General features: G+C 41.5%; 1 protein-coding gene across 3 annotated transcripts in view; it reads right to left on the bottom strand.

Annotated features, from left to right (window-relative positions):
* Nucleotides 1-26,055, bottom strand: part of CREB5 (cAMP responsive element binding protein 5) — a 516,790-nt gene that overhangs the window by 309,065 nt on the left and 181,670 nt on the right. The gene's annotated exons all lie outside the window — the stretch shown is intronic.

Raw genomic sequence — 26,055 nt, 5'->3', positions numbered from 1 at the left:
CACGTGAGATCCGGCCACTTTGAACACCAGGACATGAGCTGATCCCATTGTAAAATGAATTGTATGGTAAGTACCTAATACTGTGATTGAGTGAATTTAGTCCTGCATTCTGCTTTCAAAGACAAGCACACTGTAATTGTTTTTCATTTTTAGTCCTATAAGAGTAACCAATCATATACATATATATTTTTTTTTTCCTGGAGAATTACAGCCTTTTCAAATCATAATCTAGGTATTCAAGACACAAGCGACAATCTTTGGAATGAGCTTGAGGTGTAGAATAGAGTATGGGGGTTCCTGAATCCACAGAGAAATGAAGAGGTTCAGCTTTCTGCTGTCTTTTCAAAAATCCATCTCTAATGATAAAGAATAATGGAATACAGAGTAACAGTCTGAGGGTCTGTTTACTCGTTCATTGTATTTTCCTCTAGAAAGTAGACTGTGTTCACAACTCTAGAGCATGGTGCTTAGAACACAGCATGCATTCAAAAACCTATCTTAGTAGCGGCAGGGACAAAGAAGAACAGCGGGCTCATTTGAGAGACCTCCTATCATGGATTTACCTCATGGTGGCTTTCTGGTTTAAACTGCAAAGTAAGGTAAAATATGCAAGATAATACTGATTTAAATGACCACTTTTCATGGAAAAGAAAGTCACTAGGGAAGATAGAAAGAATTGACATTGAGCCAGAGGAAAGTTGATTGACACACAGTTTGAGGCTGCAATGTGCAAAAGAAATTCAGAATCTGGTAAAGAAAGAGAAAATGCAGGGCCAAGCAAAGTAACAAGCCAGGGCAGCATGTGGGCTTTTGTAAACAGCTGGGCACAGCGTGTCCATTCAGGAGGTTAGGGAAATTTGAGAGGTCAGTTGGACAATGGGTCGAGGATGAGAGAAAAGAAGTGAAGTGTCACTAGCAATTTACTAGAGGAAAAATATATATCTGTCTGCGCTTTGGTGTTAGCAGAGAAAAAAATAAATGTTACCCAGGAGAACTAAAAGTGGTTCTTTGAAGTTCTTCTGCAAAGAACAGGATTTCCTGCACTATGTGTTAAATGATGGTGATAACATATATGGTATTTGGGGTGGTTGAGTCCATCACGTTGCGCCTTGCCAAGGGTTCTGATTTCCAGATCCTGACCACACAGTTTGTCAGGAGTCCAGATGGAAACTGGGCACCTGGTTTAGACTGTGAGCCGACTATGTCGTCGTGGGATCCTGAACGCATGAACAGGCTAATATACACACAGGCTCCTCTTATACTGGCGAGTTTTTCAGACATGGGAAAATATTGTGGTTATGTAAAGTGAGATGAAAGAAATAGTGATTTACTTTGGGGTGGCAGTGCAAGGGGGACTTCTTTTTATAGGAGTATCTAGAGATTTCAAGAATCAGATAAAAAATCATTTTAAAAAGTAAAGATAATTGTGTTATTTCTTTCAAAAGCAAACCTTAGCAGAATTATTTCCCTGGGTCTTAATAAGGTCCACACTTACAGACTTTATTTTTTCCACTCTTTAGCTCCCTGGAGATACTCAAAATTGTTCATCTTGCTAGCAGTCACCTACTTTGTCAGTAACAGATCCAAGGCCTGGATGGATTTCGGACTGTCTTTTTAGAATTGTTGCATTGCACTGTGCTATCAGAAATGATCAATAAAGCTGTGAAACTTGATTTTGAAGATCACAATCTTTAAATTCACAAATCAGAATATAAAATTAATCTTCCTTAAGTTATCCTGGACACCTCTTCTCTATCAGCCCCATAGTCAATCCCCAAGTCCTATAAATTTAACCTAAGCATTCCTCATCTCCCTTTCTTTCTCTCTCTCTCTCTCTTTCTTTTAAAGGTTTTGGCCATAGGGCATGTGCACTTGCCAGAGAGACAGAAAGAGACAGTGAAAAGAAAAGTAAGAAGTAATCCTATAGGGGGCATGGTCATGCCACAATCCCTTCTCCTCCATTCTCCTCTTGAGATTTTGGGCATATGCATACTCCCGCCCAATGTGAGTTTCAAGGCACCAGATCTAGGACTCAAACCTCAGTCAGTCATGTGAGAGTCCAGTGACTTAACCACCATGCCACCTGCTGACCCCTATCTTTATCTTCCCATCCTTCCTTCCTAGACCCAACCACCATCATCTATCATCTTCTTTCTTAGACATGACAAGAGTCTTCTAACTTGCTTCCTTTATCACTCTGGGTTCTGAAGTTCTTTTTATACATACTGCAGCCACAATGATCTTTCTCTCTCTCTCTCTCTCTTTTTAAAGAAGTTTTTGCTATAAGATGCATGTGCTTGCCAGAAAGACAGAGGGAGACGGAGAGACAGAAAGCGAGAAATCACCCCCAAGGGGGGATGGCCATGCCTCAATCACTTCTCCTCCATTCTCCTCTCGGGATCTTGGGCATGCATGCACATGCACCCGGTGTGAGTTTAAGCCACCGGGTCTGGGACTTGAGCTGTGGTCAACTACATGGGAGTCCAGCGACATAGCCATTACACCAACTGCTGGTCCCCACAATGATCCTTTATAAAGGCAAAACTGATCATATCACACACAACTCCCCCTAGTTACTTCCTTCCCCAAGTCGCTGGATACCTTTGTGTAATTTGGGAGATGCTGACAACATTCTTTATGTGACCTCCCCCAAAGCCTGTGTGACTCTCCCTGCTCCCCAGTGCATCTCTCACCACCTTCACTCCTGCTGTTTGTGATTAATCCCATCTTTTTGGACATTTCCTGCTGTCATTCTGACCATGCTTTATTTCAGCACCAGGCCATAGAATATATTGTTTTTTGGCAACAATGATCTTGCCCAGACTCCACTTTCAAATATCTGATAAAGTGACCGGTCAATGGTATAATGGTTATGTCACTGGACTCCCATGTAGTCAACGACGGTTCGAGTCCTGGACCCGGTGGTTTAAGACTGCCAGGCATATGTGTGTGCATGCCCAAAATCCCGAGAGAAGAATGAAGGACAAGGGGTTGGGTTGTGGCATGATCATTCCCCTGGAGGGTGATTTCTTGCTTTCTGTTTCTCTGTCTCTCCAGCGAGCACATGCACCATATAGAAAAAGAACTCTCTCTCTAAAAAAAAAATATATATATATATAATATATATATGTATACACACATACATATACATACATATATATATGATTAAGCATCACATGAGAAAGCCTTTCCTGAACTCCCCAGGGATGAACATCAACTCCTTTTCCCTTAGAACATTTTTCACAAGTTTATAATTGTTTCTGATTTGGAGATTAATAGCTGCTTCTTCCCTAGACTGTAAACACAAGAGCAGGAACGAAATCTGCTCCTCACCCCACCCTATTGTCTCCACGCCTGCATCAGTGCCTGGAGTACTACAGATGTTCAATAAATAATGAGCGAATGAGTGAACTAGAAGTCACAATTTCTAGAATATTCTGAATTATTAAATCTTATTTCTTATTCCTTGGTCAACTTTTAAGAGAGCTAATGTCTTATTTATTCACGTTGAGATCTGAAAATAATACCATAATACAGCTTTAGATATTTAAGCGCTTGTTTACTTATAGGCTGGATAAGTGGAGAGCATCAGGTTCAAGAGTACCACAGTCATGGCACGTATATTGGTAAGTACAGTCTTTGAAAAAAGTATTAAGAGAGCTGAGAGGTGAGTTTCTAATCTTTGAGCACTTTGGGTCAAATGATGGTGACAATCATTCTTTACATCTGCCATAAAACTCAAGAAAAACTAATTTATGCTACAGCACAAAGAACTTTGTTTGATTTCTTCAGAGTAACATGAATTAAAGAAGAGAAATAAGTACCTTCCCGTTCATGGAAAGTATAAGAAACTTTTTGAGAATCATTACAAAGAATAAAAAGTACTGCTATTTCCTAAGTATATCTGTCTAGGAATATATTTCACACTCTTCCCCATCAACATTTTAAAGGCATCTCTTTGTCTCTGTGATCTCTGTCAGAGATGAAAAAGGCTTCTAAAAGTCATATCGTAAATCATCAATAATCTCCTCTTTCCTCTGCACATAAAATCTGCAAATCCTCCAACTTTCTTCCCCCAGGCTCAGAGTGTAATTTCAAAACATTTTGGAAAAATAAACAATCCAGCAAAAGGCATTATCATTTCACATTTAGAGAAGGTGATTTTTTTCTTTAAACATTACATAGTAACTCAAACATGAAATTATTTTCTGAGTTCATATTGTCCCAATTATGGGTTTAAAACCTGTCTTCATTGATAAAAGAATGGCATTTTACCTCCAGATAAATTAAATATCCAATTTCAAAAACACAAAGAGTGACTCTATCTTACTGAGTTATTTCTGATAGCACAGGTGGGTAGATTTGAAGCTGGTGAAACAATGTCACCAAACCAGTGGATGGATGTCAATATGCACCAAGGATCAGAGAGGCTCCTCGAAACTTAACCTTTGGCCTTTTCTTGTTCAACATTCTTATCAACAGCTTGGATGAAGATGTAAAAATCATGCTCGTCAAATCTGCGGTTGACACAAAGTTGGGAGGCACGGCTAAAGTTCTGGATTGCAGAATCAGGTTTCACTTGAGCCAACTGTGTGATCTGGCCTCCAAAAATGCTAACATAAATCTAGGTTGTTTTAGAAGAAATGAAATGTCCAGATGAAGGGAAGTAATTATTCCACCGTCAAGTACGCTGAACTGACCACATTTGGACACCACATTTGAAGGGAGAAATTGACAAATAGGAGGGAATGAAAGCAATGAAGACATCCGAAATGTATCTCAGGAAAAATGATAGAAGAATCAGGGACTATCTGGTCTGAAGAGATGATTTAGAGGGTCGTGTAAACCTCCTTCAAATATTTGTGGGATTAGACATAGTCTACATTACTCCAGAGGGTATAGTCTCAACTCAAGGAATTGTGATGAGGAAAGACAATAATAACTAGAAGATGAGTATCTATGTTGAAGCAGGCACTATGATCTTAGAGATGCTTTATAAACTTTGTTTCTAAATCTTGACAAGAATCCTATGAGGTAGGCATACTGTCCTTATTTCAAGATAAGAAAAAGAAGAAAACTCCTCACCATCAGCAAAACCATGCCAATCACCTCTGACTATTCTCACTCACTATAGGTTGATCTTTTAAAGATACAAATGTCATCTTTTGTCAGGATAAAGTTACTAATATTTAGATATATTCAAAGATAAAACTAGCTGCCTTATAAAGTATGGTGCTTTCTGGGATGGGAGTTAAGGCTGGGACTAGTGGCTATCTGTCAGGAATGTCACCAAGAGGATTCTTGCATCAGTAGGGAAATGGCACCAGATGACCCCAAGGTCTCTGTTATTGCTAAGATTTTCTCATTTATGATACATGGTTCATACTTTGGCTGACATGTTTCTAAATGATTAGTAATGTGTAATCATTTTGAAAATATACTGGCTTGGGAGTTAGGAGGTCTCTTCTAGCCTGGTCTCTCTTCCCCTCCTTGTAGCCAATGTAACCTGGGTAAATCATTCAGCCTCTCCAGGCTCAGCAGCCTCATTCTTAGGGAGGGGTCTAGCCCACACAGTCTCTATGGTCTTTCCTAGCTCTCCCGTAGCACAAGCCTCTTGTTTTTTTTACAGTTTATGAGACACTAAATATAAAAAGAGATTTTTTTAGACTCTGATTCATGTATCTACAAATACTGGTTTTTCTTCATAATGATAAACTTCCATAGAAGTGAGCCTTCCAGAAATTAGAACTTTCTGAAAGGCCCAAAGCAATTCAAGAAATGGATCGAACAAAAAGCACAATTTCAACCATCAAAGATGAATGTTCAACCGACAAACTACTAGTTTTGCCTAACTCTCTCCCCTTTGGTTCTTTTCCCTACATTTCCTTTTCTCCTGTCCCCTTTCTGTCCTGAAATCCTCTGCTCTCCAGTTACTGTCATATAAAGGGTGTGACGGAGATGAGAATCAGGGGCTAGTGAGTCTTGATGGCATCCTCAGTGAGCTTGCATGAGGAAGTAATTGTGTTTCTGCATACATGGGCTTGGGATACACTATGCAGAAAGCAACCCCATGTACATGAAAATATATCCATGTTCTTGAAAATAACTATCATTTCAGAGTGTGGTTATAAAGAATAAAGGGAAGTGGGACACAACTGAAAGTTAAGGTTGGAGCATACAGGCAAAATGAGGTTGATTCCCATAAAGTCCCCAAATGTTATCTTCACATCTATATTCCATCCAACTGCCGAGGTGTGGAGACTTTATGGGTTTCTCCATAAAGAGCCACGGTCATCCCAACCTGTGTTTACAAGTTGAGTTGTGCAATCTTGGAGTTGTCTGCATCTTAATGATGCCCGGGCAGTTACTTTGAGAACTTCCCAGATGTAAACATCCATGAACTGAATCCAAAAGATGCCTAAGACATTCACAGAATAAGAAAGCCTCTAACACTTCAGAAGATACTAGGCTTCCTGGAGGCATAGGAAGGAGACTGGAGGGTCTTGATGTCTCCTGCTGGTGCCCTCAGGAGTTGTAATACCAATATGGTATAAGGGGATCTTACAAAGAGGAGAGACTGCTTCAAGACAGAGTACAGTGAGGAATCAGAGGATGCATGGAGTGGAAGGCAGGCACCAGAGGACATGCAGTTTTTTCTAGCATTCTTTTTGGCACAGTCACACAGCACAAGATGGGCAGTATAAGATAAGAAATCTACAGGGGGTGGATGTAGAGAGAGGAGCACACAGGGTACTGTGAGAACCCCAGCTTTGATCCACACATTTTTATTTTAATTTTGCCATAGGGCACATGTGTTCACCAGAGACAGAGATCAGAGAGAGAGAGAAAGTGAGAGAGAGAGAGAAAGCTCCACTCAATGTGGGATGGTCTTTCTACAACCCCTTCCTTCCCTTCCACTTCTGTCTTTGTGATTTGGGGCGCGCATACACTTTTCTTAAGTCACTGTGCCCAGGACTTGAACCATGGAGTCAGTCATGTGGGATCCAGCCACTTTAATCACCAGGCCACAGAGCCAGCCCAATACACACATTTAAATTCACAGTTTGCTTCTTTACACAGTTTGCTCCTTATCCCTGAAGAATGCTAAGAGACGCAATGAGACAGGGGAAAGGTGAGTCAGCCAGGCTTAGGTTCAAGTTCGCATCAGCTCCGTATTACCTGGGGCATGTTATGTGAGTTTTCTGAGCTGTATCTTCCTCATCTCTGAAATGTAGATAATCCTCTCCTGAAAAGGATTATAGTAAAGGCCACAGGAGATAACATATATTTCAGTGTCTGTCTAGGAGCAATTATATACTTCTTTCCTTTTAGTAAAGTTCAGAACCTACAGCTCAGAGAGGAAAGGTACATTCTGATGGCTGATATGAATAGAAATAGTATCAGTAAAGGCTGAGACTTCCATGGCATGGCTGAGTGTAACACTGAGTGAAAACTCAGTTAGCTCTTATCATTAGTCCAGGAGGTAGGCAGGATAACTGTTCCTATTTTACAGATGAGGCAACTGAAGCATCACACAGCCAGTATGTGAGTGGAAAACTCAGATCCAGGCAGTTTAGCTTCAGAGCACTTAACCAGGCTCATAACTACTGAGGCATCCTGCCCCCACACTAGTGCATAGAAATACTTTCTTGTAGAAAGTGACATGGAAAAAAAAAAAAAAAGTAAAGAAAAAGAAAAAGAAAAAAGTATGTCTGCTATCCTTACAACGCACATTAAAAAAGTGATCAGTTAATGCCGAGATACGGTCCTGAGAATTATAATATATCTGTCATAACCCTAATTCAGATTAATGTCCTCATCACCACCTTCACTCCTGCAAAACCCTGGGAGTACTCTATTAATTCATTTCAAAATGTTTGATTAGTGTCCCTTGTGTAAAGGTCACATTGCCTGCGTAGGCGACTTTCCTTTAAATCGAAAGACTACCCCGTGGTAGGTGGATAGGCAGCTTGCACAATGACATAACCCCCCATGGCAGAAGCAGACAGTCCCCCTGAAAGAGGTTCTAGATCTGAGTCTATAGGATTCTTGCTGCAAGATTTGTCTCACTGACTTACAGTGTCCTCCAATCCTCAGACCTCAGTCATTCTTTGTAATACTGGGTTTGAGGCAATGGAGCCCTGAACTATCCCTGAGAGCATTTTATAGCTATTCATTTAATACTGCAGTAAAATACTCAAGACAATAAATGTCTTCTCAAGGTGCCACCCTCGACTGTGAGAAAGTTCCCAGTTGTCTCTCAAAGGCCCTGCCTCTTCCTCTTCAGAATCTCAATGCCCTGGACTATCCATTCTTCTGCTCTCATCTCTCATTTTATAGTTACGGTTGCTTCTGATACTATAATCATATGGTTTAAAAGAAAGAAACAGCTCTACTTCGTTCCGGTTATTAGAATTGTGGTTGAGCAAATGTCTACTGTTGATGTATTTACAGATATCTTATAGAAACTAGTCTCATGCCATTAAAAATGCTATTATTGTACTCAGAGCTCACTGGTGAGGTCCCTCACTTCTCAAGAATCATCATCCAGAAAGATGTCCATTCCATCATGGTGCCAGCCTGTGTAGGTACATCTATGGCCACCCACTACTTCCTCCTATACTTGTATTCATGCTGCCAGGAACCTTTCACAAGCTGGTCCCAACCAGTCTTTGCAACATCATCTCCTGGCATCCCATCCTCTCTATCCCCTCTCCCTACCACTCACATGCACAGACTTAGGTGCTTCCTAACTATTCCATGCCATTTTGTGCTTCTTTCTCACTTTGGCACATAATATTTCATGTTTGCAGTCAGTTCACTTGCCAAGATCCAGCTCGATTGTCCCCTACTCCTGGCCTGGTTAGATTTCCCTCTCAGCATTTCTTCAGTGCCCTGTCTACACACCATTAGATAACTGGCTTATCGCTATGAACGTTTCCTCCAGTAAAACTAGGAGCAGGGAACATGTCACATCCACCTGCAGACAGCCAGTGTCTGCTTCCATGACACACACTTGGAAAAAATGCAGTGTATTCAATTAATCAATGAATAATGAATGATATGTGATCCAGAGCAACTTTATAGCTTCTCTGAGCTTCAGTTTTCTCATTTGTTAAATAGGGACAACCCTATCACATAAGGGCTTTGTAGAGATGAAAGTAGGAGATAAGCTACAGTGTTTAATTCAAGGTTAGACACTGAAAGTGTCCAAAAAATGGTAGTAGCCATTTTTATAATCGCCATTATCTCATTATCAATGCTAACACCACCTCTCCACTGGGTCGAGTCAGTTAGCTCCTCCTTTGACTTCCACCTTATCTCATGCATGTTTCCTTCAAAGTTCTTAGGACCGCTGGTATATTTATTTATTTTTAAGGTCCCTCTTCCCCTCCTAGCTGTGAACTCTTTGATGATGAGGATGAGGGCTGATTTCACATCACTGCCCTCCAAGCTTAAACCAATATCAGTCACGTAGATGTCTGCTGAGTGACTATGTTAGAAAGTGCAGCTAGTGTTGCAGAAAGGGGGAAGAAAAGTAAGCACTCTTACAGTCAGCCTACGGTGTAGAGGGAATATAAAAGTTATAGAGAAACAGGGAGGAAAAACACATGAGCCAGAAGAATACCTTTACACACACATACACAATCAACAGGGAAGATGTGTCATCTAGAGCTGATTGTACCATGTTCTGAAGGCCAAAGGGCTAATCAACAGGTCTGTGTTTTCATCAAATCTCCACCATGAAGCATGCAATCTTGCTTAACTTCTTCAGACTGTTGATTTTTGCCTTATGTTTCTCACATCTGTCTTATCTTTTCTCTGCTATCCCAACTAGCTCCAGAGGTTTATCACCTTCTATTCTGATCATGAAATTGCTTCCTACTGTTCACTGGCTTCCAGTATTTCTGGTCTTTCCCAGATGATTCCACATCCCACCGTCCAATTACCCGATGTAATTCAGTACTTTGCTAATGCCATGCTCAGTTTGTAAACCTATAAAGCTTCCTGCTTCTTACAAAAATGCCCACACTTACCCTTGCCTTCAAGACCCTATGTACCCAGCCCCATCTCCTACCACTATCCACTAAGCTAATCCTACACTCCAGCCACAGTGGGGGGTCATTAACCACACAACTCATGGACTGGAGTCTCACCTTCACAGCTTTGTCTATACGTTCCCCAGGCCTGGAAATTATTCTCTACTAGCTTGCAACTAAATACTGTCCTCTAAGTAAAATAATCTGTTGGATAAATAGAAACTTCTCAGGCAAAAAGTGAACAAAGTGTGAATTGCTTCCTGTGACACGTGAAGTTAACGTATATGGTTTGAAAAGAGCTTCGGTAACACATATTCTCTTACAACCTTGCTCTTCTCTCCTCTGACATCCTCTCATTCTTTGAATGACTCTTACTCTCTTTACAGGTTCATCTCAAGTGTCACTTTCTCGATGTCATTTCCCTAAATTTCACTTGTTATTTTTCTAACATAGCACCCCAGTTCTTTCCTTTATAGCACATTTTACAATGTGCAGTCATTGTTACTGTCATTTCTACTTGACTAGATTGTAGTATTAATTCCAGGAAGGAAGGCATAGTGCCTGTCTTATTTCTTTCTTTTTTTTTTTTCTTTTTTCTTTTAAGGTTTTTGCCATAGGGCGCATGCACTAAACAGAGAGATAAAAAGAGACAGTGAGAGGGAAAGTGAAAAATCACCCCCTGGGAGGAAAGCCATGCTGCTTTCCCTTCTCCTCCATTCTCCTCCTAGGATTCTGGGCATGCATGCACACGCACCGGTGTGATTTTCAAGTCATCAGTTCCAGGACTTGAACCATGATCAGCCACATGGGAGCCTGGCATCTTAACCACCACATCACCTGCCGGCCCCCTCCTATTTTCTCTTCTCTCACCAGCATCTAGATCAGTGTCTGGCACAAAACTAAATGACCATTAGCTGGATGGATAAATAAGTTATGATATGGGAATAAAGAGCAACCAGTATACAATCTTCTCTAGTCTAAACCAAGCATATGGTCATCGTAAGCCGAAGGTCCTGACATAAAGTGCTAACATTTGCTAATGTGTGACATCTTAAGTCATATCAGCACACCAAGGCCAGCACATAGCTCAACAGGCTCCTCAAATTGTCACATGTCTGGGCAACTCAAACCAGAGGAACTGATGGAAGGGAGACAAGATGGGCCTTCCCAAGCAACTGGAAAACAGATAAGAAAAGCCAAAGCAAAGTGATTGGAAAGAAGCAATAAACTGGGGTCCTGTGGCAGGTGTGGGGAAAGTAAATGGAAGGCAATAAGGGCATTACCAAGCTCTCACACAGTACAGAATAGGGGGAGAGAAGAGCCTTGGAAATCAGGAAAGGGGAGCTGAGCATCCAGGGAAATGCTGAGAAGTCACGCCGAGAGCCTGTTACGGTAGTACGAGAGGCAAGTGGCCCGTTCTAGAATTACTAAACAAATCTCTCGCCCTCCCTTCCTTCCCAGAAATGTGTAACGTTACTAAAATTAAGAACACATATAAAACAACCACAGGGATGCTAAAGGGTCTATTTCTTCAGCATTTCAAAGAGACGCTACATACTTATTTAACGACCAGAAACATAAATGTAGCACTCTCTTGAAAGTCGCCAGTGACACACCACAGATCTGAGAAGAGACTCCCCTTGCTTTTCCCTGCCCCCCACCCCCTTTCTCAGCTCCTGTTCTCAGCAAAATGAGCTGCAGGGCAGGGCTGGCCTGCTAAGAAGAAATTGCTTGAAAACTCCCTTGCCTAGAGCATTGGTTGAGTATCTACATTCCTGAGCGTTTGGCAACATTTTTCTCTTAACATAAAATAGAAATGCTATCTTTAGTGGGTAGGAAAATGTGCTACAAGTGAGACTTCCTCCTGGGAAACAATAGAGAAAGAGAGGCTTGCACTTCATTTCACTTCTGGTGGAACCTGTCAGGTGGCTCTCCATGAATGGCCTGGCATTGTAAATTGTTTAGGACTTGCAAACAGAAGTTACTGCTGTGTTGACCCATGATGATCGATATTAACACAGCAGTCTATTTCTGAGAGGGACAAGTACCTTTGAAGCGTCATTACTTCTAAAACACCTGACTCATTGTTACAGGTCTTCATTCATTCTTAGAGCAACAACCCAGCTAAAGAATGCAACAGTGGTCCTCCATGAGAGGTCTAGTCTGTCTTATTTGATGACATCCTAATATAAAGAAACAACATTTTTTCTCTTGACCATAGCTAACCAAACAACACTGGTTATATAGCATAGGAGACACAGGCCATGACTTGGTATGAGAGTCTCCAAAGCAGTTTATGGAAATCCTTTCTGAATATTAAAAGCAAATTTTTAAAAATTGCTCCTAGCAGCAGCTTATGTTCTCTAGTTCCATAAGGGTCCAAAAATGTGCAATTGGAGACACTGACATATTTTCCATTTTACAGAGCCAGCAAGGAATAGCAGAAACCTAAATGTTATCAGCTGTTACGACTCAAATCTCATTATCCTTCTTTGCTTTACCTTATTCTCTGTGTTCTAGACTCCACTGACATCCTTGATGTTCTTCTAATACACAGCTGTCCTGGCATGAGCTGTTCCCCTAGTCTGAAAGGCTTCTTCCCGTATATCCGAAGTGTCTTCCCTCACCACTTCCAAGCATATCCTCAAATGTTCCCTTGCAATGATGCCTGGCCTCCCTGCTGGAAAGTACGATTTGATCTCTTTGATCCCATTTTCCCCTTACTTACACTGTCCCTTCCCATTCATGACATCTTCCTTCTCTTGTCTAAGTCTAAAAGCACCAGGCTGTTTCTGATCCCTATTCTTAGAACAAGAATTCAAGAAAATACACAGAAAATTCAAAGAATACTTTTTTTTTTACAAAAACTACCAAGGATCGCTTTTATGATTGTTCTTCCTTGGATCCCCGTGTTTTTAAAATACTTCTTCAAAAGTCACGAATTAATTTTCCAAGACCCTGCCTTGTACAGTTTTCACATTTCTTAATTTCTAAGCTTTCGTTTCACTCCATTGTATCATCAGACTCTACTGTTTCCCAATGTTGATAAAATTTCAGTCAAACAGAAGGCACGTGATGCTTTAGTTAGTTAGACTTATTGCAAATAAAGGTATCATTTGAATCACAGATTTTGAGTACTGTATTTCTTGGGGTCCCAGTAGAAAAGAGATGACACACTCAGAGTGGTCATTTGAAGAACATTTCATAAATGGGCTATTTGAAAAGGTGTGGGCAGAGTGCTGAGAAATTGCAAATAGTGCAGCACCCTGGGGCTAGTTCCAGCAGGGGAGTTGTTAACATCCCTAAGCTTATAGGACTAAGAGCAGTGAGAGGTTCCTAGGATCCCAGGGGAAAGAAAAAAGACCAGGGGAGGAGAGTGAGAGCAGACCTGGCTAGAGCTGTGACCCGTGGTCAAAGGAAGCAGCCAGCTGACAGAGCTGGGAGAACAGACTCCCAGTCCCCTTCTTCTTCCTCTCTGGAACCTGCAATGTGGTGCCACCACAGCCACTGGCCCAAGCCCAATGAGAAAACACAAGTTAAAGTTGCTCATTACTAATGTGTACGGTCCAGGAATAGAGTAGACAGGTCAGTCTTCTGGGCAGAAAGCAGAATGGAAGGGCAGAGAACAGACTCAGTGGACACTCAAAATATTCCATACAAGTATGTGTTGATTGGATTCACTTTATTTTTATTTTAAAGCAACATACTGGTAATATACTCACTCAATGGAGAAAAGGCATATGAGAAAAAAAAAAATAAACAGGAAAGAAAAAAAAAATCACCTATCATCTTAGCATGCAGAAAAAATACCTGAAGATTTTACTGTCTCTCTCTCTAGCTGTTTCTGTACTATATACATAAAATAATATATTTATGTGCCTTCCCATATCCAAGGCACCCAAAAGATCAGACATTTCAGTTTGACCCCCAATGATGTAATTTTTTATTCTAGCATAAAGAAATTAACTGTAACTTTATTTCCCTTCTTGACTTTAACCATCTAAAAGCAGGACTATCACTAACTGAACTTGCTCCCGGTTTACCCATGTGCTTCATAAATCATGACAGGACTGATAAAAACAATGGAAGGCAGAACTAAGACGTGCCCATTCCATCCCATGGTGTGCCCAAGTAACCCAGCTCCACCCCATGAAGATGGGCTCAGACAAGCATGGCTCCTCTGAACCCAGCTACACACCCTGAAAATGAGGTCTCATTTTAAGGCCACAGCTTCCTATTTGTCTACATTCCTCCTGGTGAAACAATCAGGCTTGGAATAAGAAGGGCTTTATATGTGGGAGTCACAGAAGGAAGAATTTGGCACCTGGTGTTTATGTACCATAAAGCCATTACAGTGCTGAGCTCAACTCCACTTTCCGCCAAGCCAAAGTTACGGGGCAAGAGGAAAGTAGGTGCATTTAGAAGCTGCATTTTTTTTTTTTTTTTTTTTTTTTTTTTACTCTAGACAGCCAGGATTTATGGGTTGACTCGCTAAGCAGAAGCACTAATTCCAATGGAATATTTTTATGTAGGAGTGCTTCCCCGTACAACCTCTCACGCTCATGTGATGACACAAGTCTATAGGTCCCTGGTCTTTGGCAGCTGTAACATTCTATAATATTCCATCTGGAGTACATTTTCATTCCATTGTGCTCTATTGTCAGCTCCAAGGTGGGACAAATCTATTGACTATTTGATAGAGTAAGAAATAGTATTGCTAAACATAAAGATAAGATGAAATCTCATGTAGGAAGCACACCCATATTGTTGGAACTTTTAGTGAGTCCTTGGGTAAAGGCCTAACAGCCTTCCCTTTGTGTAAACACTCATGTCCTTATGCTGAGTGTGTGTGTGTGTGTGTGTGTGTGTGTGTGTGTGTTTGGTTGGTTTTTGGCTCTATGCATTTATGTTTTCTTTTTAAAAAAAATTTTTGAGAGATTTTTTGCTATAGGGTACATGTGCTTGCCAGAGAGACAGAGACAGAGAGATAAAAAGCAAGAAATCACTCCTTGGGGGGATGACCATGCCACAATCCCTTCTCCATTCTCCTCTCACGATCTTGGGCACACACACACACACACACACACGCCTGTTGTGAGTTTCAAGCCACCAGGTCCCGGACTTGAACCACCATTGATCATGTGGGAGTCCAACACCTTAACTACTATGCCACCTGTTGGTCCAATTTCTTAAATATTTGATTTTTTTCCAGTGACTTTAAAAGAAACACAATTGTAGGCCTCTGTAGAAATATGGTTTTCAGATGTCTTTCACATCTACAGTTTATGAATCACTTTGTGAACGTTTTCAAACCCCCATACATTAATTTAGAAATTTAACTCTGTCTTAAAAAGTGAAATAAAATTTCAATACGAAAAGCCTTTTTAAAAATTTAAAGGCATGTTCAGGGCCAAAGATAAATCACGAGTATCTAAATTTCTTGTATTGTCTTGACAGAGTACAGCAGTTTTGTCTACAAATCAGTTACGCATTTTTACCTAGTATGGATTTCTCTGGATAGCTAAATAACTCTTTCTCCTCTCCATCCCCCTTTTAACGGGACAATTAGTATTTAGAGATAAAAAATCTAATTTCCATTTACTGGCATAGAAAGAGACACCAGTCCCCTGAGCTTCAGGGCCCTCTGCGAAGGCATTGTCTTGTATGTTGCTCTGTTCAATAGTTGATAAAGGTTTAGAAGAACCCATTCATGGAAAGCCCGCTGTATACATGCAACACTGTTGACTATAGCTGAGACAACTGAAAGACTAGTGCACTGAGTCTTAGCACATGGAACAAAATTCAAGTGGAGGCTGAGGAGTAGGAAGGAATGCTCAACAGCACTGAAAGGGGCCGAGGGTACAGTACTTATGGTCTTTTATCTCAATTTTTGTGACATGATCCAATTACATCTATTCAATAGTGCCCTTTAATTACTAGCAGAGATGAATAATGAAAGATTCCCCTTGTGTTCACCCTTTCCCCCAAGTCCACTTCCTTCCCCAGCTCACTTCTGTGAACATTCTAGGCTCATATGCAGAGCATACCTACAGCTTGTGACATAGTCAGCCAAACAAAGTTTCCATCCACCATAACAGACTGGAGAAGCCCTCTGGGCCCTTGATGAAGGCTGTGGCTAACATCTAGCCTGGTGAAGAGCTGGCTGGACTAGAAAGGGCCCCCATTCACTTCCAGGCATAGTGTCTACAGGACACTATTGGGCAGTGGAGTTACAGTATCTTCAAAGTACAGGATTTGGTTGTTAGGTTTGGTAGAAACTTAGGAAAATGCAAAAGAACAAAGGAAAAAGCAGAGCCATGGAAGTTCAAATAATTACTAATAAAGTAGAAGCTGGGGCAAGGAAAGGAGGAGATGATTATCTCTACCTTAACAAGAATAGGAACAGGATTTCAGTTGAGCATATTCTATTGGGACAAAGAAGACTGGAGGAGAAAACTGAATCACACCCACTATGTCCAGATAAATGAATAGCTGGCCTGGCTGGCTGGTAGGAGATTGAGCTGTGAAATAGCTGGGAAGGTAGGAAGTAACTCCACATACGAGGTAGACATTCCTATGGAACTTATACATGCCTGCTTTCAGAACTAAAGAGCAGAAAGATGCCAGAGAGAGTCTTGAATGCCCAACTTCTTGACTTGACAGAGAAGAAAATGATGCAGCGGCGACACAACTGGATCAATATGGGTGAGTCTTACGTGTATGTCCTAGGGCCATTCTGCACATACCAGGTCACACATGCCTGTGACCTGAACTGGCTGAGATGGGAGGTGGATCACAGTCTGAGGACCCTGTTGAAAAAGACTCTTTGTTCCTCAGAAGAAATAAATAAAGGAAAATAAAATGGAGGCCAAAGGTGATGAGGTGACCAGACCAGTAACCCATATCTAAGTAGAGGCAGAGACAGAGGCAGGATTGGAATATAAAGCCCTTGCCTCCCAGTTGAGTAATGGGTGACTTCTGAGCATTTTATTTTTATAAAGTGGGAAGAATAACTTTATCTCACGTTCATATTCGGACCTCAATGTATCGGACCACTAGTGATCATGTCCTCTTGTAGAAAAGACAAGAGGCATTCAAGGGAGGCAGGCGTGAAGGGCAAGTTCAGAGATGACTGTCTGCCTGGCGTCACCAGTGAGGCCTGGAGTGAAGGGAAAGGCACTTGCTTCCATGGACACCCTGAACTTCAGGTCCTGCCAGTCTCCCACCAGTCGAGCGGAATCTCTGACAACGGAAGGTCTGAGGACACTGTTAATTGCACCGGAAGGACACGCCAAGCTTCCCCAAAGCACAGCGTAAGTGTAAGTCAGTCATTTAAGGTATTTTCTACAATAAATAAATAGATAGATTTGAACACACACGCCACCAACAAAGAGCTGCTTCTGTTCTGACAATTTTCCCTCACACTGAAGCGTCCAGAGTAATTAGGGCCCTTTACTCCATGCACGGGGGTAATACGTGATAAAAAGCTGACGCTGCAGACTGCAGCTGCAGGGACAAGGAAACACGATTGCTCTATGGCTTCACATACAGATTGTGTCATACTTAACACTGAAATCATAAACTATATGTTTTTACCCCCTCCAAGCTGCCTATTGTGTGCTTATAAACAGGAACCTGGCAGCATGTCAGGGGTGCAAATTGATTTCCTTTCCCAAATAAAATTTTAAAAAGCAAATAAACAAGGTTATGTCGGCTAATGAAACATTACATGCCAGGCTGGGGAGAATTCTTTTAAAACGTATTTTCTTGAGCGAAGGCAACACAAAGCATCTGTGAAAGGCTCTTTCATAAACAACATGTTTACACAAAAACGCATTACTTGAAAGAAAGAAATAGCTATGGTGCATCTTCCACGATATAGTTGGATTGCGTTTTATGAAATAAATTAGGAGTGGGTGGGAGGCGGGAGTCCTGGTGTGCTAGAGAATTTGGAATTGAACTGAAATCACTTAGAAATGTTTTTGTTTAGAACATTTTTTGATCTTGGTATTTTTTTTTAAAGAATTATTTTAAACTTTATTTATTTACTTATTTTAATTTGACCAGAGAGGGACAGAGTGAGAGAGAGAGAGGGAAAATGAGAAAGCAAGCCAACAGGTCTGGGACTCGAACCGCTGTTGGCCATGTAGGAGTCCAGCACCCTTAACTACCATTGCCACCTGTCGGCCCCAATCTTGGTGTTTTTATAATTATCTTCCAGACCTAAGTAGCCCACCTTGAACATATTTTATTGGCATGAAGAGAGCTGAGAGAGAATTTAATCATACCCACTAAGCTCAGAGATAAATGAAGAGCTGGCCTGGCTGACTGGCATCTGTGGAAGTATCTCCTGGTGAGTGGCCTACTTCCTAACAGAGACGCCCAGCCCAGCTGGAAGCACTTTCAGTAATCTAATGCAGAAGAAGCATCTCCTGGATCCTGCCTACCTTATACTTCATCACGGAGAAGTTCAGCCCAGCCCAAGAACCAAAGCCTTCCCCAGCGCGCTGTGAACCCCAGATCACACGATCCTGTATCATCCCAGTCCTTCTCCCCTCTTCTGAATCCCTTCTGCAGTTGAAATCAGGTAGCATGAACCCTCACGGCACTCTAACGAGCAGACACAAGACAGCGTGACATGTGGACGGAAGGAAGATGCTAGAAGGACAGAGAGCAGGTTCAAGACTGGCCAGGAGGGAACGGAGTCACCGTCAGTGGTTGCGCAGCAACTGAGGGTGTTGGGTTTGCTGCTTTGAACCCTAGAGACTGTGCTCATCTTTCTGTCTGTTACTACCCATCTTGAGGGAGGGGCTTCACATATCAGAGACTTGAGGTACAAAGAGAAAAGTCTCCCTGATCTCAGGATGGCCCTGATTACAACAAAAACAAGGACCCTTTTTATCCCACCTAGGAGCTTTTTTTTTTTCAGGCTTAAAAGATAACTCAGACATTAAGAATAAAATACTCAGAAATCACAAATGTGATCCCGAGATCTTGCAGACCCAAAGGTCCTCCCCAGAGGGCTTTAGTGGTGTTTGGGGGTGGCAGGTGTGAGGCTGGAAAACGGCATATTGCCTGAGATGGTGAGCTCTCTTTCTTCCACTCCCGACTTAACCAAGCAACCTTGGTCAGGTCTCACGACCACTCAGAGCTTTCATTTTTCCATCACTTTTAAATATAAGACAAACACTGTTGGTCTGATGGCTGTGGTGATTAATGAGGTAACATTTGTAAAATGCTAAGAGCTTTCCAGAGCTCAAATGCAAATGCTTTAGACCAAATACTCTGGATAATAGTTAAAACACAAAAAGGGTTAGTCACCAGTTGGCTGAGAATATGAACCCGGGAAGGAATTGCAGAGGGGGTGTGTTTTGTGAAAGGATTTGGCCAGGGGTGGTTGGACATCAGGGAAGGGAAAGAAAGAGAAGGCAGCTTTGGGGCTTGCAAAATCTGAAACATGAATTATTTTGCCTCCAAAAGAGGCCATTAACTTTTAAAACTCTACACCCTTTTCAACAACACCAAAGATAATTTAATTACATTAAATATTTTTACACACAGAATCCTATAGAGTATACTCCAATGTGAGAGTAGGTTATAGTGACATTTTTGTTTTTATTCCAAGAAACGACACATGAATCTATTGGGGGTGGGGGAACTGGTTTATACCAATTGGTTTGGTACTTAACAACTGTAGACTCCACTTTCCCCATTTCCTGTAAAAATGGGAGACTCCCATCAATCCTGGCTAATTTGATAAGATGTGTTTCTCAGCAAATGCGCATATCCACCTCAAGCATTCAAGAAGGAATTACCCCCCTAGAGCTTGTTGTGTTCCTATGTACTTTTGGCTGCAGCCAAAGTCTTCAGCCACTTTGTTTTTATCTGACTTGAAGCCGAAGCCTCGGGGTGATACTCCAGAGTGCTGCTTTAGATTATAAAGTCTTAACAGCCCTTCGCTTTAGGGCACTGTGTTTATTGATGCTATGTAAGCAATTTACAGTCCCTTAATAGCGCATTCACCACAATGTTACAGTGTTTAACTTGTTAAATTATATTTAGAGCTTCAGGGAAAATTACCTCATTGGCTTCATAGCATGGGTTATTGATATCATGCAGGAGTTATGGCAACATCCACCTGACTAGGGACAGCGCCGGGAACATTTTACAGGCTGGAGTCAAAGGTGGAGTGCAAAATTTAAGCAGAGAAGTGAAGGAAGTAGGGGCTGATGAGAGATGGAAGGAAGGGGGGGGGTAGGGGAGCTGTGTGAAAGAAGTCAAGGAAGAAAGAGTACTGAAGAGAGCAGGGTTAAGATCTTAGAGTCACTTACTGAACTGCAAAGCACAGGAATTGCCAGTCATGCCATTGTGCCTCCAACCTCTATTCCAGCCATGTCCACAACTGGGCAGTGTCCCATTCCCAATCCCTCTGCTCCAGAACACACACACACACACACACACACACACACACACACACACACATCCTAGATCCAGGGATCTGGGAGATAGCATTGACCGTCAGGTACACCACCACTCATCCAATGGACTTGGTGGTTAGTGTTTAGCTCTCCAGGGCTAAAACAGCCCATGGAAAACCAAGGAAATGTTTCTAAGAAAAGAGGAGGAGGGCCAGGAACAGGAGAATTAAAAGAAGAATGAACTTGATCAGAATAAAACGAGAGGAGTAGGTGCCAGGTAGTAGTGCAGCAGTAACACCATGCTGGGTCCACATGGGGAAGTCCTAGGTTCACATCCTGAGGTGTCCCCATGCATACAAGGCACATGTAGTTCAGGCTGGCTGAGACTGGTAGTGGGTTGCAGTATGAATATCTGTTAGAGGTGCCTTTCTCTCTTGAGAAATAAATAAACTTTTAAAAAGAGAGTAACCGTGTGGTCCTTGCTGGTTGACACTGCTACTGGGCAGGCTCGGGTCACATGGGAGGCTGGGTTCAATTCCTGGCCCGCCCTAAAAGCCAGGTGCTATGGTGGTGCACCCTTCTAGTTCTTGCTGTTTGGAAGGTTGGAAGGCTAAGGCAGGAAGATTGCAACATAGTACGATCCTGCTAGTGGAAAAAAAGAAAGAAAGAAGAAAAGAAGAAAGAAAGACATAAAGTAAGGATGAAATATCTTTGTGCCTGAATCTCAGTGATGTCATGAGACTTCTCTGGAAACGTAGCCAAAGGTCAAAGTCTTAAAAATCTATTGTAGAGGCTAGAGTAAAGGTCTGTGAAACCAACCAAGTGGCAGATGTGCTCTGGGGTCTGAGTTCACAAACAGCTAAGGGTTTGCAGCAAACTGTGAGAAAGGACAAGTATTGTGGTAATTTCTGTGAGAAAACAGCATTTTGTTTTTCCTCACACATGTGTTCAGCACCAGATTCCTCATGCTCAGATAATTAAGAATCAAAAATAAAATAAGAAATTAAGAAAACAGACATTCAATGAAATAAACAATATTACTCACCCGGCTGTTTTTGCTAATGTGATTGTTAATAGGAATTACAGAGGGAAATAGCAGATTATGTGTACTTCAAAGGGTAAAAAAAAAAAAAATTAGAAGAGGGAGAAAATGCTATCTTGAACGTAAGCATATAGTTCGCCATGAAGGTGAAGAACAGCTAGGGGTACAGATGCTACATCTCAGAATGTAAGCCCTTGAAGAGAAATTTTAGTCTAGAGTATAAGTCAGAAATTCCAGGGCTGGCCCTCTAGCATAGTGATGAAGGGAGCCAGATTCCTAATGACTGACCACAGTTCGATCCCAGCCTTGGTGGCCTGAAAAACATGATGAGTGTGTGGGCGTATCCAACAGGATGGAGCAATGGAGAAGGGGTAGTAGTGTAACCACGCCTCCATTGAGGGATGATTTCTCTCTCTCTCTCTCTCTCTCTGGCTCATGTACCTACCCACTGGCAATTAAAAGAAAAAAGGAACTTGCCATTCCTCTTAGATTTGACAGATTTGAATATAGAAGCTAACAATTCACCTTTAATGCCCAGGGCTGCCGAGTTCCTGAACTGTGAACTTAGGTGCTACACTAACTCACAGGGATGCCGCAGAATATGGGCATACCTGATTTTACTGCATTTTACTCTATTGCACTTCACAGATATTGCATTCTTTAAAAGAAAATTCTTTAAATTGAAGGTTCGTGATAAGCCTGTATCAAGCGAGTAGTTAGGTGCCCCTTTTCTAACAGCGTGTGCTCACTTCATGTCGCTTTGCCGTATTCTGTACTCCCACAATATCTCCATGTTTTTCATGACTATTTGAGCTGCTGTGGTAAACTGTGGTCAAGGAGCTTTGATGTTACTACTGTAAATTGTGATGGGGAACCACAAACCCATACAAGGCAGCAAATGTGGTGGATAAGTATCGCGCGTGTTCTGACTGCGCTACCTACTGGCCATTCTCGTATCTCTTTTCCGCTCTCCAGGCCTCCCTATTCCCTGAAACACAGTAACATTGAAATTCATCTAGTGAATGACTGCAATGGTCGCTAAGGGAAAATGAAAAAGTTGCATGTCTCTTTTTAAATCAAAACCTAGAAATCATTAAGCATAGTGAGGAAAGCGCGTCAAAAGTTGAGACAGGGTGAAAGACAGGCCTTTGCAGCAAACAGTTAGCCAAGATAAGAATGCCACAGAGAAATTCATGAAGGAAATTAAAAGTGCTACTCTGGTGAACACATGAATGAGAAAGAGAAGCAGCTTCATTTCTGTTGCGGAGAAAGGTTTAGTGGTCTGGATAGCAGACTCAACCAGCCACAACATTCTCACAAACCAAATCCTAATCCAAGGCAAGGCCCTAACCGTCTTCAGTTCTATAAAGGCTCAGAGAGGTGAGAAGCACAGGCAAGTAGTCTGAAGTGAGCATAGGTTGGTTCATGAGGTTTAAGGAAAGACTTCTCCATAACGTAAGAGTGCAAGGGAAAGCAGCCAGTGGTGATGCAGAAGGTGCAGCAAGTTATCCAGAAGATCTAGCTGAAGCCACTGAGGAAGGTGGTCATGCTAAACAGCAGATTTCAATGTGGATAAAGCAACCTTTCACTGTAAGAAGATGCCTTTTAGAACTTTTGTAGCTAGAGTGGGGAAGGAAATATCTAGCCTCACAGTGTCAAAGGACAGGCCGACTCTCTTGTTAATGCAGTTGGTGAGTTTAAATTAAAGCCAATGCTCATTTACCATTTCCAAACTTCTAGAGCCTTGAAAAGTTATGCTAACTCTACTCTGCCTGTGCTCTATAATGGGACACAAAGCCTAGAGGACAGCACGCCTGGTTGTGCATAGGTTATTGACTATTTTAAGCCAACTGTTGAGACCTTGTGCTCAGATAAAAGATTCCTTTTAAAAAAACTACTATCACTGACGACACACCTCGTTGCCCAGGAGCACTGATGTTTTCATGCTTCCTAATATGACATGTATCCTGCAGGTCACAGATCCAGGAGTAATTTTGACTTTCAAGTCTTAATTATTTAAGAAATATGTTTCGTAAAGGCAAGAGCTGCCATAGACAGTGATTCCTCTGATGGATCTGGGCAAAGTCAACTGAAAATCTTCTGGAAAAGATTCACTATCCTATTTCAGATGTCATTAAGAATATTAGTGATTCATGGGAGGAGATCAAAATATCCATATTAACAAGATGATGGAAGAAGTTAATCCTAGTGCTCATGGATGACTCTGAGGGATTCAAGACTTCAGTGGGGGAAGTAACTGCAGCTGTGGTGGAACCAGCCAGAGAACTAGAGTTCGAAGTAGAGCCTGAAGATGTGACTGAACTGCTGTAACCTCATAAAAAAAAATTAATGGATGAGGAGTTGCCTTTTTTTTTTTTTTTTTGAGAGGTTTTTGCTATAGGACGCGTGCGCTCGCCAGACAGAGAGAGACATAGAGACAGAAAGCGAGAAATCACTCCCCAGGGGGATGGTCACGCCGCAATCCCTTCTCCTCCATTCTCCTCCATTCTCCTCTCGGGATCTTGGGCATGCACGCACACGCACCCGGCGTGAGTTCTAAGCCACCGGGTCCGGGACGCGAACCACGGTCGATTACGTGGGAATCCAACGACATAGCCATTATGCTAACTGCTGGTTCCCAGGAGTTGCTTTTTTATGAATGAGCCAAGAAAGTGGTTCTTGAGATCGAATCTGCTCCTGGAGAAGATACTGTAAATACTGTTGAAATGACAACTAAGAATTCAGAATATTACACGAACTTAGTTGACAATGCAATGGCAGAGTCTGAGAGGACCGACTCTGATTTAGAAGTTCTGTCATGGCAACATGCTATCAAACAGCATCACATGCTACAGAGAAATCTTTTGTAAAAGGAACAGCCAACTGACATGGCCAAGTTCATTGCCATCTTTTTGTTGTTATTTTTAAGAGAGATTTTTGCTATAGGACAGAAAGTGAGATATCACTCCCCAGGGGGGGATAACCACACTGCAATCCCTTCTCCTTCATTCTCTTCTTGGGATTTTGGACATGTGCCCACACGTGAAGGCATAAGTTTCAAGCTGCCAGGTCTAGGACTTGAACTGTAGTCAGCCATGTGGGAGTCCAGCGATATAACCATTATGCCATTTGCTGGTCCCATTGCTGTCTTATTTTTTAAAATTGCCAGTCATCCCAACCTTTAGCAACCATTGCCCTAAGTCAGCTGCCATCAACATCAAGGCAAGACCCTCTACCACCAAAAAGATTATGACTCAATGAAGTTTTAGATGATCATTAGCATTTTCAGCAACAAAATATTTTTAAAGTAAGATACATGCATAGTTTCTTTAGCTATTATACACTTGATAGACTATAGTATAAGAAAAACTTTTATATGCACTGGAAAGCCAAAACATTTGCTTGACTCACTTCATTGTGATATGTATTTTACTGCAGTGGTCTGAAACCGAACCTACAATGTTAAGGTATGTGTGGGTTTTAATTGCTGAGGGTTATACAGCAGTATTCTAAATCTGTTGGACATTGAGCCAGCTCGAGGTGGTCATTATTTCAACATTAGATTATATCAATTCCTGTAGATTACATTACAACTTCACAAAGCTAGATTCCTGCTAGTTACTGTCATAAAAAGCAAATACCATGCAATGATAAAGGTAGAACAGAAAATGAGGGTGGTGGCATCAGTTTGACTCTAAGGTTTGAGAAGGCCCAAATGGTATACACATCCCATTATGAACTAATTGTGGTTATTTAAGAATAAAATAATTCTTTTTATTAACTTAATATCTGTTCATTATTATCTTAATATCTGTGCACTATTAATCTCAAATAGCTACCAAGATTCTTAATACTTATTAAGTTATTTGGGTATAACTACTTAATAAGCAAAATAGTGCAGTATTTTTTTTTATGTTGGTGTGCCAATATATATATATATATATATATTGGAATGCTGAGGGTGTATGAAGCTGCAAAAGTTTGAGAACCTCTAGTCAAGGGAAAAAACAATAACAAAAACAAAACTGGTAATATTCAACAAAGAAGTGATTAGGAAAAAAACAAAGTTTGAGTTAACTAGCCCACAGGACAGCCAGCCATGTGGGTAAAAAAAAAATTGGCTATGTTTTCAAAAGGTCAGTAGAGATTCAGATGGCCTGGAAATTTACTGAGCTAGCGTCGTGGGGATTTCTATGCTCTGAATTTTGGAAAGTTCCCAACACACATAAGACCTAGGGCCAGATATTTCTGCACATTTAACTTTCTCCACATACATTTGGCCACGCCACTGCCTTAACACTTCATCATCTCACTGCAATTATTCTTTGCTTTGGGGTGGTACCCTGAATGTCATCTGCCACTGACAGTGGCCATTTATTGAGTAAGCCTGAGAAAGTTGAACACATCTTAGGAGATATTTCAGTGATGGCTAAGGAAACCACAGAACTCAAATCTGTTGAGCTTCAGGGAACTTGGGACCTAATGTCCCAAAGGAGCGGCATCATACCTATAATTGCAAAGGGTATGAAAGAAGACTCTAGAAAGAACTAGAAAA

This window comes from Tupaia chinensis, unplaced genomic scaffold, assembly GCF_000334495.1.
Source record: "Tupaia chinensis unplaced genomic scaffold, TupChi_1.0 Scaffold144731_1, whole genome shotgun sequence".
Taxonomy (NCBI): domain Eukaryota; kingdom Metazoa; phylum Chordata; class Mammalia; order Scandentia; family Tupaiidae; genus Tupaia; species Tupaia belangeri.
This window is presented reverse-complemented; position numbering and strand designations above follow the sequence as displayed.